This window comes from Eubalaena glacialis, chromosome 18, assembly GCF_028564815.1.
Source record: "Eubalaena glacialis isolate mEubGla1 chromosome 18, mEubGla1.1.hap2.+ XY, whole genome shotgun sequence".
NCBI classification, from domain to species: Eukaryota; Metazoa; Chordata; class Mammalia; order Artiodactyla; family Balaenidae; genus Eubalaena; species Eubalaena glacialis.
The window spans coordinates 28,001,374-28,008,551 of record NC_083733.1 but is presented as its reverse complement, the minus strand read 5'-3'; positions in this window follow the sequence as shown (position 1 = coordinate 28,008,551).

The following is a 7,178-nucleotide window of genomic DNA, read 5'->3' as shown; positions in this document are numbered from 1 at the left end:
TCCCAGTGCCAGCTCTGCCACCGAGTGGACGTGGAGCAGCAAGTCCCTGCCCCTCATCGGGCCTCAGTTTTCCCTTTGTACAACAGAAGGGTTGGCCAGAGTAACCTCGCGCGTGTTGAGAAGTGTGATGGGGCACTTGGCCCGCCGGGCGGAGGTTTTCTCGGATGTGCCAGGGTACTTCCTGCGAAGGGTAGGGCCGCAGCTGACAGGGCGGTCCCGGGCAGTTACCTTCTGGGGCCCTTGCGTGCGCTCTGCCACTTTGGGGCTTCCTCCCTTGGGAGTGGGTGTCTTCGGTTTTGGCGAGAGGGGGAGGCGGGCGCCTGGCGGCCCTGTTCTTACCACATCCTGTCCGCCAGAAGGCCGCTGAGGTGAATCCGTCTAAAAAGAGGACCAGAAGTTCAGAGAGGTAGTGGAGGGAAACTTGCTGTATTGGGACTTTACATGGGAAAAGAAACTAAAAATGAAGAAGATAAATTAGTTTGAACCGAAAATTAACAATAGAGGCATATATCTTTTTATTGCCCTTCACAAGATGTTTTGTTTTGTTTTAACAGATTGGAGGTTTGTGGCAACCCTGTCTAGAGCGAGTCTATTGGCACCAACAGCATGTGCTTACTTCGTGTCTCTGTGTCACCGTTTGATAACCCTCAAAATATTTCAAACCTTCCACCAGCAAAAAGGTTATGACTCGCTGAAAGCTCAGATGATGGTTAGCATTTTTTAGCAATAAAGATTTTTAAGTTAAAAAGTTTTTTTTAGACATAATGCTATTGAACACTTACTAGACTACAGTATAGTGTAAGCATAACTTTTACATGCACTGGGAAACCAAAAAAATTTGTGTGACTCGATATATTGCAATATTTGATTTACTGTGGTGGCTTGGAACCGAACCTGAAATATCTCCAAGGTATGCCTGTATTTAGATTATGGTTGCAATCATGCATGCATTAGAATGAACAAAGTATTGGCTCTTTGCAGCAAGAGGATCATTTTTTGCAGATGTATTTGGGGTTTCACTCCCAATGGTCACTATGAATCCTTTGATAGTCGAACAATTCTCTCTGGAAGTTCTTGGTCATTTCTCTTACAGAAGTTCTCTTCCTCTGTGGTCAGTTGCTGCTCCATTTCCACGGCATCACTTCCATCAACTTCATGAAATCTCACGCTTTTTGCAAGATTTGCAGTTTCACTCATAACCATTTGCTTTGTATTTGTGTGGTTAAATGTTAATAGCATCTGACAGTCAGCTAGGGACTGATTTTGGTGGGGATATGTGGTGGTTGAGAGGGAACTAACCTGTAAATGTTGCAGTGGCTGGCCTTTGCTTACTGTGTGTACTTTGGACCTGAGAGATTCAGATATTGAGTACTCAGAGGACTGGAACATCCCCATTTTAAACTTGGGGAAATGCTCATTGAGGCTCTTGGCTCAGGCTTACCCAAAGTTTCACAGCCAGTAAGGACAGCCATGGACCAAGAGTCTAGAGTTCTTTATCAGAGTTTCTGGAGGTAGGGATACAGATAGTGAAGGTGGAGGAGGCTGAGTTGATGATGAAAAATCAGGTGTCTTGTTTTCTATGTCCAATAGAAGGTTGAAGAATGAAAATCAAAAGGACAGAAGGCAGTGGTAGAAAGAGGTTAGAGACAATTTAGTTCTAAATGGACGCTTCTCCTGGTTGCCACCAGGATTGAGAAAGACTGAAAAGTAAATGACTTTTTTGTGGTGTGACTCAGTAGTTTATCTAATGGCCTGTCTGGGGTGCCACTTACTGCCCTCTCACAGATCACCAGGGGGAGCAGCCCCCATGTGGAGAGACACTTCACTAGGGCTGGGGTGTGGCTCTCCCAGGCTGGGGAGTGGGAAGTGGCTTGCCTTCCTCCCTGCCAGGGGGACTGAACAAGGACCTGACACGCCTCCTAAAGCGGAAGCATCTGGAATGTTTTATAGGGGAGTTGGAGTCAGGGAAGGCTTCCCAGAGTAGGCAGGACTGGGCCCTAAGGGATGGAGAGGAGCTAGCGTGCCACCCAGGTATGTGTGTGTCAGAGCGGAACAGAGCAGGGAGATGGGGATGAACATGGCAAGCACATCCCAAACTGGGTGGAAGTAGAAGTTGGATGGGGCTAGACCATGAAAACAATGGGAGACACTGCTGGCTTTTGAGCTGGGGAGTGTCTTGGCAGTGAGTTCCAGGATCTGGAGGGCAGGGCTATGTAACTGGCACCCCCAATTGAGGCGGCGCATAGTAAGGCTAGCACAGATCCAGGATGGAAAATAGAGGGGCTTTTGGGGTGAGCAGGGCTTCCTCCTGGGCCCTGAGAGCAGCTGCTGGTGTTGTAACCCTAGAGGTGGCAGGAGACCTCGGAAAGGAAGGAAGGGCCTAGAGGTCAAGGGCTGCATCATGGCTGCAGAAAACCAAAGTGTGGAGGAGGGCAAGAGTTTGTCCAAGTCACCCAGCAGGAGTGTGGCCCAGGGGTCAGGACACAGGCACACGGGTGTCCCTGCAAAGTCTCTGCACTGCAGCTGGGGTGGGCCTGCGCCTCCCCGAAATCTCCCTGCCCTGCAAGGAGCAGCTGCCCTCCTTCCCCGCACAGAGGCCACCTGAGCTACCTGTGGGCTGTACTTGAGCAGATACAGCAAGGCCTCCAGTGTTGGGGCAGAGAAGAGGGAGACCATGTTGGGACCTGCCTCTTTCTCCCTGTTGCTGCACCCCCATCGCAGCCGTGGGGGTAGAAAAGCGCATTCCTGAGTCAGAATTTTCCCAGGGAGCCTGGCTGGGGCCCTGGCAAGAGAGAGCACCCTGTCTCCCCAGCAACGCACACAGACACGTCGCCCTGTTGCTTAGGGTTCTGCGGAGGAGGAGACTGATGTAGGACAGGCTGGTCCAGACCCCTGGCTCAAGGAGAAGCCGGCCAGCCTTCCAGCCTCACAGTTCTGGCCATGTTTTCTGAGCTCTGCTCCCAGTGAGGCCTTTCTCCAAAGGGCTCTGCACTGGGTAACTCTGGGCCAGGCCCTTGTCCTCCCCAGGCCTCAGGCACCCCATCTGTGAAACCTGAGGGCTTCACGGAGCACTTCCGGTGACTCTGCAGCATTACCCTTGATAAGCCCTATACTACCCCATTTCCGTCACTTGCCCAAAGTTACCCAGCCAGGAAATGGTGGGCCTGGGATTTGAACCCAGGCAGCGTGAGCCAGCCCTTGCCTGAGGTCCTTGCCATCATCCATCTCGTTGATCATCAGGCAGGGATCATTCTCCCTTTCCTACACAAGGGGAAACTGAGGCCAAGAAAGGTGACGTCTCTTGCCCAAGGGCACAGAGCTGAGTGGGTCTTGGACCCCGCTGGGTGCCACATTGGCCAGCCCTCCCTCTCCCCTCCGAAGCCCAGCATCTCTGCAAATGTGCAGCTGCCCACAGGAAGTGCTGCAGGCCCTGAGGGAAGAAACAAATAGGCTTCTTCCAGTGGAAGAAGAAGGGAAGTGGGAGCGTGCGGTGCAGCTGTTGGGTGAAGAGAGCAGAGAGAAGTGCAGGGGCAGGAGGTCGCCCGCCCGCAGCACAGAGGTCCCCAACTTCCCCTTCTTCGTGCAGAAGGCGGCGGGACGGCGGTGAGACAACAACAGCTGCACAGGTCAGCCCCTCGGTCTGGGTCTCTCCATGCCCCCCTCCCCCCAGATTCTGTCCTTACCCTTGGGTTCCGTAGCAGGCCCTGGGCACGCCCCTGCCTGGGTGGTTGCTGTACTGGTGACATCCGTGGAACCGCAAGGTGGGGACTCACCTTCATTCCCTTCACCAGTTCCTGGGCCCCTGATGACAACCCCAAATCTCAGGAATGTACAGATCTATGTTTTTGAAAAAAGGCATTTAAATTAAGGAGTGGTTGGGTGCTGTGTTCAAATATTTATCCCCCCCACCCCCCTGCCCCATGTGGCCTGGGGCAAGTTATTGAACTTTGCTTTTCTGGACCTGAGTTTCCTCATCTGTAAAATGGGGCTAGTCCAGTAACCTGCACCTCAGGTGACAGGGGTAAGGGCCTGGCACAGAGTTTATGTTGGGCAAATCAGAGCAGGTGCGGTTCCTCTGAGTGACCTGGAAGGGAGCCTGGGGACAGTGTGTCTCAGGCAAAGGCTCTGGACCTGGCTGGGTCACAGACCCCCTGTTGGGTGCTGGTGGAGCCTCCTTTTCCCTGCCTGTGAAATGGGGCTGATAATAGCACCTGTCAAGACTTTCCTGCAGAGACCACAGGTTCACTTTTCACCCAGGCCAGGGGGGAGGCCAGAAGTGGGGACTCCGGCCTGTGGTTGGCAAGAGCAGTTGTTGGGAGGGGCAGGTGGGGCCCTATCCAGGAATGCAGTGGCTCAGTGGACCCTGGTGCTGTTGGGGAGAGGGTGGGCTTCGGGGGTGCACCGCCAGCTCTGGATAGGAAGGCAGGGCTTCCCAGCTCTCCCACTGAGCGTAGTCCTGGCTGGCAACCTTGGGTCAGAGCCTTAGATTCCCTGGAGTGTGGATCATGGAAATGGTTGTTTGAGTCTCCCTCCCTGGGAAATAGATGACCTTGGCCTCATTTTACAGATGAGAAAACCTGAAGCACAGAAAGGTCAAGTTCCTTGCCTAACGTCAGACCTCAGGTGCTGAATACTGGAACTAGTTATCGAATTTACATCTTCTGAAGGCTCTGTTCTGCTCTCCACTTGTCTCCTCATCCATACAGCAACTCAGCCACCAGGCCATCTTTAGGAGGCTGCAGCGCATCGTGGGGGAGAGCACTTGACTTGGAGTCTGGGTTTGCGTTTCAGCTTGCCCACTGGCCTGCTGAAGAACCCCGAGCAGACCCTTGTGTGGTATTCAGTTTCGACACGGTCAATTGGAACCTTCTTGGGAGTCAGGTAAGGGATTCCTGTTTTCTAGAGGACCCTAAATAGCGAATTGCAAAAAGAAGGAGACGGCTGAGGGTGTGGGGTAATGGCGAGTGGTGGTCTCTCTGAAAAGATGGGGAGGGGGATGTTGGAGGTTGCAAGCAGAAGTGAAGATTGTGGTTGCTCCTGGGAAAGGGGGTGGAAACCACAGCTTCTCTTTGGGTGCTTGGTGCGGGGGATGTCACTTCTGCTTTGGCCTTAATTTCCCCAGCTGCATGGTGGGGTTAAGCTCCTCTTCCCTCTGTGTTTGCCTGGCAGAAGCATGGCCAAGGGCCTGGGGACCCCGTCGTAGGGTCCAGACCCTGGAGGTCAAATCCACACCACTGTCTGGGCCTCAGTTTCCCCATTCATACTGTGAGGGGGTCTTTTCTACACTCTCAGGTTCTCAGTTTTCTCACCTGAAACATTCCAAATGGTTTCATTCAGTGGCTTCCTTTGTCCCCCCCAAATCTTTTCCCTCAGTCGCTGAGGTTCTGAGAGGGTAAGTGAATTGCCCAAGGTAACACAGCCAAATAAATAACCTAATAGCCAAATAAATAAGAACCCAGCACTCTATGACTCCAAAGTCTTTATTCTCTTTTATTTATTTATTTATTTTTATATAATGTAGGTATTCTTTTTTTTAAAAATATTTTAATTTTATTTATTTATTTAGGCTGTGCCAGGTCTTAGTTGCAGCATTCGGACTCTTAGTTGTGACATGCATGCCGGATCTAGTTCCCTGACCAGGGATCAAACCCAGGCCCCCTGCATTGGGAGCACGGAGTCTTACCCACTGGACCACCAGGGAAGTCCCTTTATTCTCTTTTAAAATACACACACATATTAATAAATAGTGTTAAGACAGATGGATAACCACCAGGAAACAAAATTGAATCCGTATTTCACACTCCAGGATCAATGCAAATGGACTGGAGATTCCAATATAAAAAAATGAAACCTTAAAATTACCAGAAGAAACTTAGGAGAATTCCTTTATAATGTTGGGATGAGGAAGGTCTTTCTAGCTAAAACTCAAATTCCAGAAGCCCAAAGAGAAAACACTGGTAATTTTTTTACATAAAAATTTTATATTTAAAAAAGACCTACCTGGAAAAAAAGGCCATATGTAATGTCAAAAGGCAAAAGACAAACTAGGAAAGATACTTGCAACTCATGTAATAGACAAAGAGCTAATTTTCCTATTATGTAAAGAGTTTCTAGAAGTTGATAAAGAAAAGTCTAACCCAATATCAAAATGGGCAGATGATGAACTTGCACATGTGGGAAATGAGGCAAGTACAAGCACAGCCAAGCTGTTTGTAAGAGGCAAAGACTGGAACCAGCACAAATGACTATTAACAGGGGTCTGGTTAAGTAAATTATGGTTTATCCCTAACATCACACTGTGCAGATATAAAAGAGAAAGTGGAGGCTCTAGGTACTATTAAGGAAAGCTCTCCAAGGTTATTTTCAAGTATACAGAGTATGCTACTTTTTTTTTTTTTTAATAAAATGGGGGAACTCATATTCGCTTATATTTGTATGAAGAAACTGGTAAAGACGCACAAAACACTAATAGCAGTGGTGACCTGGGGGTGACTAATTGGGAACTGAGTGGTTAGGTGACACAAGAGGCAGGAATACTTTGCCTTTTGCACCATTTTGTATTTATTTATTGTTTATATTTGAAAGATGTAAATTTCTAACCCATCTAAAGAATGAATAAAAATTGGGAAGTGGATAACTATAACATATGGGGTAACTTTATAAAACACAGATGAACAAAACAAATAGGCCCAGAATCTCACCTCACCGAAGTGACCTTGATGTGCTTCTTCCAGATTTTGCATCTATAAAAAGTACAGTTTTTACAAGGATTGGATTACATTGTTTTGCAACATGCTTTTTGTTTCTCATAAGCAATCTGTCACTATTATTTTTTCAATAACAATAAATAGTCATTTGGAATATTTAAAAAATCCTAAGCATTAAAATATTTGCTTTTCTGTTGTGAAGGTAATACATGTTTGTTGTAGAAAATTCAAACAATACAGAAAACATAAAAAAAGAAACTAACCCCCTCCCATAACATTATTAATATTTTGGTGACCATTCTTCTAGATATCCTCATAGATTTAAACATGCATATAATTTTCCATAAATGTGATTATATTATATGTGTTATTTTTAACCTGTTCTTTCCGCTCAATGATATGCTGTGCTCCTCTTCTATGTGGCTATTTACATCATAATTCTTAATAGTGAAATGGCAATCCATCGTACTG